Genomic DNA, 12,212 nt, shown 5'->3' with positions numbered 1-12,212 from the left:
GATGGCATGAGTGTGAGGGTAGCTCGACGGACTCTATTGCCCACATTTTGGAATACACCAAGAGCCTCCTCTGAAGTCCCCTTCACCCTTTGCTCGACACTTAAGCCAATTTGACCACTTTGACTACACTTTCAAATGGCTCGCAACTTCTTTATTCAACACTTACGATTCTATTGACATTGTCCACTTTTAGCATAAACTCTCCTGACTTTGCTTTTTGTTTCCCTACCAAGTCACTCACACCAATGAAGATGGTGTTTCTTACCTCTAAACCCATTATCATCCCTTTAATTAGCCAATGTGGGACTACTCCTCCCAATAATCCTTAACATCCTCGTTCTGCTTTATATGTAAGAGTGACCTATCGAGTGTCTGAATGCTCACAAAGAGCCACTCTTTATGCCTTCCACGTTAAATTTGGTGAATTCATTAACTGAATATGAGATGACTTTAGTTGAAACATCACCAATTGAAAGCATTGAGAACTCTTACATGGAAGCCCCCTTACTTCAAAACATAGTGGGAGAGATGGAAGAGTCAGTCGAATAAGGTCTTATGTACGAGACATGAATTAACCATGTATCAGCTAAGAGAACTATGACCATCATACACAATTTCATGACTGAGACTGAAGCAATATACTATAGCATCAAGATATACGAAAGATAAAAGTCATCAATTTAGCAACCCTACCTATAATACATATACTACCCAATTGAAAAAAAAAAAATATACATATGCAAGATAGTGAAAAATGTTGTACATGTTGAAAAAAAAAATATTTTTCCATCTCATAAATTTACGGGTACTTCAATTTAGAAAGTTCTCACAAAAAAATTTGTCTCACTTCACGAAAAATTAAATAACTCTCTATATTTAATTTCTTAAATAAATATCAAAACCCATTTAAAAAAAAACAAAAAAGAAGAAGAATAAGAATGATTTGTATTTTTTTTTAATTTTTTTTATATCACTAACAGGTTAATATAAACATGAGATCTCAACCATGTTAATTAAAACAGGAGCCACATGTAAAAATTCATATCAAAATCTCGACTTTTGAAGTTATTGTCTGGAGCCCTACTCGACCCTCTTCGAGCTTGTCTTTGACACTTGTGTCATCTCTCTCTCGAACTTAGCGTATGCCTTAGCTTCAATGCACATTCTTGGTGTATTGGATGATGCCTTAGCTCCAGTGCACATTCTTGGTGTATTGGATGATGCACCATCCTCTCGCATCATGACACTTCTCAATCTTGGGACTCATGTGGTCGGATAGATGTCATTTGAGGGTTGCCCCTTGTCTGTCTTGTGGATGTCATTTGAGGGTCGCCCCTTGTCTGTCTTGTGGATGTCATTTGAGGGTCGCCCCTTGTCTGTCTTGTGTGGAGGTCACAATCTATAATCTTGGGACTCATGTGGTCGGATAGATGTCACTTGAGAGTCGCCCCTTGTTTGTCTTGTGTGGCGGTTACAATCTACTTCTTGTCAGTGATGTTGTGGCATGCTGCTTCCTGCAATAAATGAGGGTTTCTTCGTTCCGTTGGGATTGAAAAGCTTATGATTAGAGGGAGGGTCGTTGGGACAAGAAACGTTCGACCTTCAGCTAACCTTTTCTTTTTTTCTTTTCTTTTTATAATGAAATTGGGTCGATTCATGACCTAGTTTTTGTGCCTATAAACTTGAAACCAACCCAAACGGGAACTTGAATCCAAAAAGATAAAAACAAAAAAGTTATGAATAATGAAGATTTGAGAAGAAAAAAAAATGAAATCCAGTAAGCTTTTGAACAAATTTGGGCAATTCTCCCTCCATGCTCACAAAAAAATTTGTCTCACTTCACGAAAAATTAAAACAGGCCACATGTAAAAATTCATATCAAAATCTCGACTTTTGAAGTTATTGTCTCGAGCCCTACTCGATCTTTTTCGAGCTTGTCTTTGACACTCGTGTCGTCTCTCTCTCGAACTTAGCGTATGACTTAACTTCAATGCACATTCTTGGTCTATTGGATGATGCCTCGTATGCCTTAGCTTCAATGCACATTCTTGGTGTATTGGATGATGCCTTAGCTTCAGTGCACATTCTTGGTGTATTGGATGATGCCTTAGCTTCAGTGCACATTCTTGGTGTATTGGATGATGCACTGTCCTCCTCTCGCATCATGACACTTCTCAATCTTGGGACTCATGTGGTCGGATAGATGTCACTTGAGGGTCGCCCCTTGTCTGTCTTGTGGATTTCACTTGAGGGTCGCCCCTTGTCTGTCTTGTGGATGTCACTTGAGGGTCGCCCCTTGTCTGTCTTGTGGATGTCACTTGAGGGTCGCCCCTTGTCTGTCTTGTGGATGTCACTTGAGGGTCGCCCCTTGTCTGTCTTGTGTGGAGGGTCTTGTGGATGTCACTTGAGGGTCGCCCCTTGTCCGTCTTGTGGATGTCACTTGAGGGTCGCCCCTTGTCTGTCTTGTGGATGTCACTTGAGGGTCGCCCCTTGTCTGTCTTGTGGATGTCACTTGAGGGTCGCCCCTTGTCTGTCTTATGTGGAGGGTCTTGTGGATGTCACTTGAGGGTCGCCCCTTGTCTGTCTTGTGTGGAGGTCACAATCTATAATCTTGGGAATCATGTGGTCGCATAGATGTCACTTGAGGGTCACCCCTTGTCTGTCTTGTGTGGAGGTCACTCATGTGGTCGCATAGATGTCACTTGAGGGTCACCCCTTGTCTGTCTTGTGTGGAGGTCACAATCTACTTCATGTCAGTGATGTTGTGACATGCTCCTTCCTGCAATAAATGAGGGTTTTCTTCGTTCCATTGGGCTTGAAAAGCTTATGATTAGAGGGAGGGTCGTTGGGACAGGAAACGTTCGGCCTCCCGCTAGCCTTTTTTAACCTTTTTTTTAATGAAATTGGGTCGGTTCATCACCTAGTTTTTGTACCTATAAACTTGAAACCAACCCAAACGACTCGAATCCAAAAAGATCAAAACAAACCAACCTAACCAAAAAAGTTATGAATAATGAAAATTTGATAATAAAAAGAAATCTAGTAAGCTTTTGAAAAATTTGGGCAACTCTCCCTCCACACTCACTTTGATTCAAACTAGTTTCTTTAGCTTCATTGTGGGCAGAGGAGGCCTATAACTCATTAACATGAAATTATGTGCCGCTATTGACTCACGAACTAGAACCTGTTACCTTTAAAATTGGAGAGCACTAAGAGTTATAGAGTGACCCTAGATTAGTCAGATTATTAAAATGTGAAGGAGTCATGTTCAAATTTATAGGATTCAAAACAGACATATTATTGATTCATGGCATTCCAAGTACATATACGATAAAATGAAGAAAGGTTGAAGAAAAATGAATTAGGCACGCCCAAGGAGAAGATTGGCTATAACCAAGATGATACTACAAATATCTTCCACAGTCTTCCCGTTGCCAGACAGCGCCGATGGGTCCTTCGGCGGCTGCGTGAAGCTGTCCAGACAGTCGTCGGCCTCCGTCATGGCTGCAGACGCCTTAATGTTGACGCCATTGTAGTCACCTTCCCTCAGGTCGTTCTTCCCATCCTCGATGTCGTCGGCGGCATCGTCGTACTGTTCAGCACAGGTGGCATATCGCTCCTTAAGCTTGGGATCGGCTGCCTTGGACGCCAGGGACAGGGCGAGGGCACGAGTTTGAGCAACCTTGTCGTGGGCGAGGTTGAGGGTGAAGGTGGCCAGCCCTTTTAGGTCTGTGGTGCCAGCAGATTTCAACACGTTAAAGCAAAAAGAAGGGTTTCTAGTTTTCTTGCAGATGGTGGAAACGATGTCGTCTTGGGAAGCCGCATGCATGGGCACCATCCCATTAAAGAACAGTACTAAAAGGACAATCCTAAAGACTGCAAGAAAACTAGAAGATGCCATTTTTTATTTCGATTTTTCTGTCTGTTTTGCTCAATTAATTAGTAGGTTGGGTTCACATATTTATACACTCACAAATATTCCTTTTAATAGCTTTCACTTTAGAATTTTAAGTAAAACCCTATTAAAAGAAAACCGAACAAAAATAGACCGAATAAGTTAAGCTTTTTTCTCTCTAAACCCAATCACAAACTTGGCTAAGTTATTATGCACTTTTTTAGACAATACACCGTCTTCCTCCGTGTGCCACTCTCGTGTTAACCTTGACTGACTACACATAAGAGTCATAACTTTACTCTCTTGTTAGTAAGATTATAACCGTTCTCTTCGGCTTAAATTAATAATATTTATGTTACAAAAAAAAAAATCAAGGTTATTAATGTAATATTGAACCATAGTTTTCATTGAGAGGATAATATTTAATAAATAACCTAAAGAATATATAGTACATGGATAGTGCTAATACGTCGACAAATGTTTTGCCAATATTTTTTGTTGGCATCACGAAAGCTAGTCCTTGCCATGATTGTGTGTTTTGACGTAACGGATTTGAGGATAATATTTAAGGAGTTTTTGATGTATGCGCTAATGCTAGCACTATTTTATGGTTCAAGCATGCTGTACAACGATGCCTCGAGAAAAGGATTGGGGCTGCGTGTTGGTGTTAATGGAGAAGTGATTGTATATGGCTCCTAATAGCTTAAGAAATATGAGCGTAACTACCTAACCCTTGATTTGGAGTTAGCAACTGTGGTGTTCACGTTAAAAATATGGTGACATTACTTGTATGGTGAAAAGGTACAGGTAGTAAAACCATAAGAGCCTCAAGTATCTTATTCAGGTAGAAAGAGTTGAACATGGGACGAAGGAGATAGTTGGAGTTTGTGAAGGATTATGATACAAAGATCCTTTATCACCCATGTAAAGCTAACATAGTGGCCGATATGTTGAGTAGAAAGACAGCTCACTCTTCTGGTATGTCATTTTCTGTTCTCTAAATCTTCAAAAATTTCACTAGATGGTCATAATTCAAGTCATTTTAGGATTAGTATGGGTGTAAAATAGTCAAAAGATCACCTTCCACACACCTTCACGCGCCCCATGCGTGGCTGGAAAGGCTTCTAGGCATGATTCCACTTGCAACGGGCTCACGTGCAAATACCACGGCCAGTCGCTATTGGCGCTCAATTTAAGAATAATTTAACTTAAACTCCCAAAAACAATTTCACTACTTGACACCCACCCCACTCACGACACTGAGTGTTCTTGGCTTCGAGTCCAGGCGACGTAAGGCATTAGTATTTTCTTATTTTTTCTTGGTGTGGCATGTGTCCTACAAAAGCACACCTTCAAGTCTCGCAAAATGTTGACTCATCGTTTCCTTCAATTAACGTAGGGTCGGCGCATGTCCTTCCACCTCCATGAGCGCGCTTAGATTTAATCCACCTCCCCACAATGGTACCAGAGCCATGCCCTAAACTTGGTCGTACCAATAGATTGGTAAATCCTCAAATGTCGAACAAAGAACTCCAAAAGAAAAGGAGCCGAGCCTCCTTGAAGGCATAGTAAAAAAGAACCAAGACTCCAAAAGAAAAAGAAGTCGAGCCTCGATTAAGGGGAGGCGTACTTTGCTCGAGGGGAGGTGTTGGATGATGAAAGTAAATACAGACGGACGGTTGATTGGCAGATTAATATATTTGGCCGTTACTAGGCCTGACATAGTTTATTCAGTTCGTATGCTTAGTCAATTTATGCATGAACCAAGAAAACCACATTGGGAGGCAGCTCTTCGGGTTCTGAGATACATCAAAGGTACTCCTCGTCAAGGACTCCTACTACCATCTGAAAACAATTTAAGATTACAAGCATATAGCGATTATGACTGGGGTGGTTGTCGAACTCCAGACGGTCTATTTCTGGGTTCTGCATTTTCCTCGGAAATTCAATTATTTATTGGAAGTCTTAACTAATGTGTCCAGATCATCCGCAGAAGGCTAGTATCGAGCTATGACAAATACTTGTTTAGAGTTAACTTGGTTAAGATGCATTCTTCAAGACTTGAATGTTCCACCGTCCGAACCAGCATTATTATATTGTGATAATCAAGCAGCATTACATACAGCAGTCAATCCAGTCTTTCACGAACGTACGGAACACATTGAAATAGATTGCCATATAGTTCGAGAAAAGTTACAAGCTGGAATCATCAAACCGTGTTATGTTTCGACTAAAATGCAATTGGCAGATGTTTTCACTAAAGATTTGGGAAGACATCAGTTTGATCTTTTGAAGGACAAGTTGGGTATGATTGACATACACTCTCCAACTTGAGGGGAGTATTAAGATATGATATTTGGAGAATATGTTTTAATAATTAATTATGGAGCATATGTTAGATATCCGTTAATATTTTTTCTTTGTTTTTGGGAGTTGTTAGTAGTATATTTTATCTTATGATTTGATTAATAGTATATTTTATCTTATTTACAAAATTTAGCAGTTGTATTAGTTGATAGTTTGTATCCTATATTTTCATTGTATTAGTTGATAGTTTATATTGTATTTAAACGTTTGTAATCACTAAGATCATACTTTCGATCCCAATTCTATTTCTCATTCTTAACCCTATGGAAACCTAATTTTTTTTGTGACAAAATTTTGTGTGTCCCTAAGTTATGTAGCAGGGACATCGATAATGGCCACAAAATTCCCAGCTGAGTTCACCAATTTCATCGTTGGCGTAACAGTGTGCATGATAGTTTCAATGTTGCAATTTATAGCGCTATTGAATGAGTTGCCTGCCAACACACCATCAGTTTCCAGGAACTCTCTGTACTTCACTTTGTTCTTCGCATTAAGCGGCATGCTCTCGTCTTATGTGTCGTCGGTAAAAGCTTTGACGCCGGAGCCGATGATGCCCCGAGTCACCGCTGTTCTGCCGCTTACTCTTGGCATTGGTGTTGTTTCAATGGGGATTTTATCGTGCATACAGAAGGTACAACAGAGACGTATGCGTTAACTGTTCAGTGAAATTTATATATGTTTTACTTTTATTAATTGAACTCGTATAGTTTAAAATGTTTTTATTAAGTTATTTTTGTTGTAATGATTTGAATGTCTTATTAGATCATTGTTATTATCGAATATCACTTATTTATGTCGAGCCTCGAGCCACGTTTTGAGAGAAAAGGTTTTAGTAAATGTGGACGAGAAAAATCATTGAAAGCGAGTTGAAAGAAAGCATTGTGAAAGTTAAGAACGATTACAATACTTGGTCCAGAGAGGTTTAACGATTACTTTGTCCCGGTATGGTACATTTTAAGGCGGTCTGAAAGAAGTAAACATGATTTCGTCGAATGGTCATACAACATAAAATGTAATAAGAAAGTAACACAACATGAAAGCAAGTAGAAAGGCTTTGGCATGTCAGGAGCATGCGGCAATGGGTAATATGTCTTGGACAAACATGACCATGAGATCCTCGCCCGCCTAATTGGTTGACGTCCTTGTCAACTAACGAAGTTCAAAATCTACAATGTGGGTCATGACAGAGTCCAGATTTTTGGCACGTTCTCAGTTTGTTTCCTCTGTAGGGAGGTTCTTCCATTTGTCAAATAATTCTCGAACATTCTGTACAGACCTTCTAACTTTCCTAACTTTCTTAGCTAGGATTACCTTGACTTCTTTGTTTGAGGTCTATTCTAGGTTTTGCAATGATATTGCGGCTGCTCTGGATATTGTTGAGGTAAGACTTTAGATTGCTCACATGAATTACGATATAGATTTTCATCCACGTGGGGAATGCCACCCTATAAGATGTAACTCCAATTTTCTTGAGAACTTCACCCGGTTCTTCGTATTTTTAGACAAGCCTCTAGTCCTTTGTGCTGCAGAAATTGATCTATTCTAGAATCAACTTGATGAGAACTTAGTCTTTTACCTGAAATGTGACGGGACAGTACTTCCTTCTTCCATTTTTGAAGTTTTGGGCTTGAGGATTCTTCCCTGCGTATGGGTGGTTAATGATATGGCATAGGGATGGTTGCCTTCGGCTCACAATTTCAAAGGGATTTCTCCCGGTCGAGGAACTACTTTGGCAAATAAAGAAAATTGGACCACATCTAGTGTTGCATCTAATTTGTTTTTACATGCCTAAACGAAGTGTCGCAAATATTCTTCCAACAAACAATTGAATCGTTCGGTCTATCCATCAGTCTGGAGATGGTAACTCAATGAGATATTCGAAGTTGCCTTCAAGAACTCGAATTAATTCATCCAAAATGTCTTGATAAATATGTTTGAAGAATAGTTGGTCAGCCAATTCGACTGAACATATCTTGGGCGTGAGTTTGAACGCGACATATTTCGAGAATCAATCGACGATGACCTGACTTCATGTTTGCCAACCTTTGAGTGTGTGATGAAGGCTAGTGATACACTCTCCCAAGGTCTTGTCGGCACCAGCAAGGGTTCGAGGAGTTCTGAGATCTTGGCCTTTTTAACTTTGCCCTATTGGCAAATGAAGCATTTCTTGGTGTACTATATTATGTCATCTAGCATATTTTGTCAAAAGTACCCCTTCTAATCATGTAACATAGTAAAAGTAATCAAGGTCTAAACCTGTGTGCACTCAGAGAATGGAATAACTCGAGGAGTTAGTCCTAAACATCTTGAAAACGAGAGACAAGATTTAAATTGTCTAGATGCCCTTAAGAACCCAGTAGGCTTCCACAATATCTAAGAATAACAAAGTGATATGAACCAAGAGACATCAATCATACAATATGCTTCACTGAAGATGTGAAGAAAATATTGTTGAAATTATCAAAAGATATTTCAATTCACGCCACATTGAAGAAGAATGAAGTTTCATATTATAAATTTTGGGTGGATTACAATTGAGAGTTATTGTATTTCATTAATGTATTTTAGGACTTTTAATTTACTTGGTTACAATAAAATAATGGTTAATTATAGCCATTAAATATGAATGTTACAACTCTTGTAATGCCTTTAGTAGTTTCATTTTGAGGCTATATAAAGCCATGTATGTTGTATTTGTAAGGCAGACTTGGAAAATGTAGTAAAAGAAGCATTTGTACTTTTCTTTAGCCAATGACTAAGTTTCTTTGCAATTTTTTGTAGTTTAGGTTGCATGTAGAATCATTCAAGCTTGACATGATAAATCTTGCTTGTGGAGTGATTCGAATCTCAAATAAGTGTTTGAGATATTTGATCAACAAGAGTCATTCAAGCTAGACATGATCGATCTTACTTGTGGAGTGATTCGAATCTCAATCAAGTGTTCTTGCCTTGAGATATTCGATTAACAAGGTAATCCGAATCTTATTCCCCTTGTAGTTGATTCCTTATCTTATCATTTGCATTGCCCTTATCTCTTTTAATTCTCTTATTATTTTTTTGTCTCAGTTTGTGTAGAATGTTCATATTCTATCACAAAAATATATATATATACATTTTTTTTATGTTCTTTAAAGTGTTACATTTGGATCTTATCAACACTTTATTCTTCTTTAAGATCTTCTAAATCAATTTTCTTGTTGGTAAATTGGTTAGATTGTGCCAATAAGAAAAAAAAAAAACCATTGAAAGAAAGAAAGCATATTGTATGATTGATGTCTCTTGGTTCATATGACAAAGGTAACTTTTTCAAGTTGTTAGCAATATGTATGGTGTTAATAGGGTCTCCGCTACCGTTTCCACTCCAGTACCCATACCGTCGAGTTTTTAATTCGATACTGTCCTATCGAGCCAAGTATAGGTCAGCAAGAGTATGCAATTAGGTGTCCCAACTTTGTGGAAATTGTCAAATGTCTCTTGAACAAGACCACTTAGATGTAAAACTATTCTTGAGATGGGTGCATGGGATCATGTAGGTTAATCCAATAGTTGGCCGGCACACAAGGGTCGCTTCCCCCAGACTCTGGTGACTTTATGGTCCTGTGGGATGGTCTGCCAACTAACCTCCCATAAATGAGGTTTAGACTAGAAGACACCTTACTGCCCAATCAAAACTTTATGAAGTAGCACCTCAATCCAAGGCGTTGGACATTCACTGCAAGAGCATAGCAAGCTATATAAATATAAGAACATAAAAGTTTTTTTTACCCTAAAGATGAAATTTATCGCCCCGTAAACTCACAACACCAGAATTAGGAGACCACTTCCTCGAACCCAGAGTAAGTTCATGAGTAACTAGAGAACCACATAAAACTTCGAAGCACCTCAGATGCTCAAATAGCAGTAGAGACCAGGATTAAACTTATTAGAGCCCGGAGAAAAATCCATGGATACCTACCAGGATGAGGATGCCATAAGAGCCTACGAGTAGATTGCTTATCGAGTTTTTTTTATATTTACCCATTTTCCTTCTTTTTTTTCAGGTGTTTGTAGGTTGGAATTGAGGTAGGGAGCATTTGAGAGTTGTTTGGTCACACGGGTCATTATGAAATGTTAGCTCATCTTCCTATTTTGTGTCTTTTGTATTTCCTTCTATAATTGTATTCCAATGGCAATGAGTGAGAAAGCTTAGTCACATAAACCTTCCAATTTATTGTCTAGTATATCTAATATAGCAACTTGTTGTTCAATTAAGCTCACTATGACGAGGCTTATCCAATTCATGACTGTGATTATGATTCATTTAACTCTCAAATTAAATGGTTAGCTATTTATTGGTTTCACCTTGAACCAACTTATTAACTGTAACAGCCTAGATCCGTCCCTAGCATATATTGCCCTCTTAGGATTTTCTCTCTCGGGCTTCCTCTCAAGATTTTTAAAACGCGTCTGTTAGGAAGAGGTTTTCACATGATAAAGGGTGTTTCGTTCTCCTCCCCAATCAATATGGGATCTCGCAACTCTTCCTTTAGTCTCAATGTGGGTGCAATGGACGATCAGTCAAACTTAACTCATTCACATACATGACAAAAAAAAAAAATTAGAGGTTTCAATCATCTTACCTATGAAGCTATGAAGCCATTGATAGAGTCGATGAAGAAAGAATCCCAACTAATGACGTAACAGAAGCCAAGTTCAATTCTCCTCTTTCAGATTGCATGTAACTGAGATCTATGAAAAGAGTCTTTATTGCCAGTTGTTTATGCATTCAAACAAGAAAAAGAAGATAAGAGAGAAAAAAATAATTAGAGAGTTTAAAAACATAAAAAGTAAAAAAAGATATCGTTAGAAGGAGGGCTTGAACATCCGACCTTGTGGTTAACAGCCACACGCTCTAACCAACTGAGCTATTCCAGCTAATTGTTCATTGCATTTTGAATTAATTAATTTAAAATTTATTTATTTTTATTTAGGATTATTAATTCAAGGTCTAAAGCAGCATTGGTAAGCTTCAATGAGACACCGAGATTTGAAAGTGAAAGATGATGCTGGGATGACAATTGCAAAACATGGTTCGATAAGAAGAAAAATGAGTAGAGGCAAGTTCATGGTACAAGAAGTGGAAGGAAGAACAACAGCTCAGGTGGAGATGGTGGTTGATTTTCGTAATTCAAGTCCACGTAAGTAGAGACCGGGTTGAGGGGCTTGCAAAGTTGATCTTGTCAAAGGCATGTCGAGGCAATTTACGACGTATTCATGCTACATAGGATGTTCTCACCTTCAACATAATATAATAAGGCAGAAGTGTTGAAAATTGTTAGCGTCTAACATTAGCTCATTAAAGGAAAGATCATGAGTATATTTGAGAAACACTATTTAAAAAAAAAAAAAAAAAAAAAAAAAAAAAAAAAAAAAAAAAAAAAAAACCAAAAGAAAGTCCAAAGAGCTGATACTCAAAATGAATAATATCATATCATTGTGGAGGTGGATTGTTCCTATCGAGAAGTTCAAGAACCGAAGAGAAGTATGGTTAAAAAATGGTTTAATTGTTTGAGGTTGAGTTGGAAAAATATTACTATAAGATTCTCTAATTTCCTCGTCGACATTGACATTGGTTGCCCCTTCGGCCGTGGTTCTTAGAGCTTAATGCTATGTGGCATAGGATTATTATGTGTATGCATACTATATATCTAGTAATCTCCAAGTATATGGCAGAACAAATCCAGTCATATTATATATTGAACATCCATAGTGAAGCAACGAGTCCTATAGGTGCAAAGCGTTGGATGAAAGTCCCACGTCCCCTAATTTAGGGAGTGATCATGAGTTTATTATCAAGGAATACTATCTCCATTGGTTTGAGGCCTCTTGGGGAAGTCCAAAGTAAAACCATGAGAGCTTATGCTCAAAGTGGAAAATATCATACCATTCTGGAGAGTCGTGTTCATTCTAA

At 38.4% G+C, this 12,212-nt stretch overlaps 1 non-coding gene and 1 pseudogene across 1 annotated transcript; both read right to left on the bottom strand.

The window, feature by feature from the left end:
- Positions 1-3,339: 3,339 nt before the first annotated feature.
- LOC111786142 (pectinesterase inhibitor pseudogene) lies at positions 3,340-3,927 on the bottom strand (annotated as a pseudogene).
- A 7,175-nt stretch (positions 3,928-11,102) lies between these two features.
- On the bottom strand, positions 11,103-11,176 carry TRNAN-GUU (transfer RNA asparagine (anticodon GUU)). Its single transcript has one exon. It is a non-coding gene; the product is annotated as a tRNA-Asn (tRNA).
- Positions 11,177-12,212: the final 1,036 nt, after the last annotated feature.

The sequence above is a fragment of the Cucurbita pepo genome, chromosome 2 (genome assembly GCF_057944985.1).
Source record: "Cucurbita pepo subsp. pepo isolate OVF chromosome 2, ASM5794498v1, whole genome shotgun sequence".
NCBI classification, from domain to species: domain Eukaryota; kingdom Viridiplantae; phylum Streptophyta; class Magnoliopsida; order Cucurbitales; family Cucurbitaceae; genus Cucurbita; species Cucurbita pepo.
This window is presented reverse-complemented; position numbering and strand designations above follow the sequence as displayed.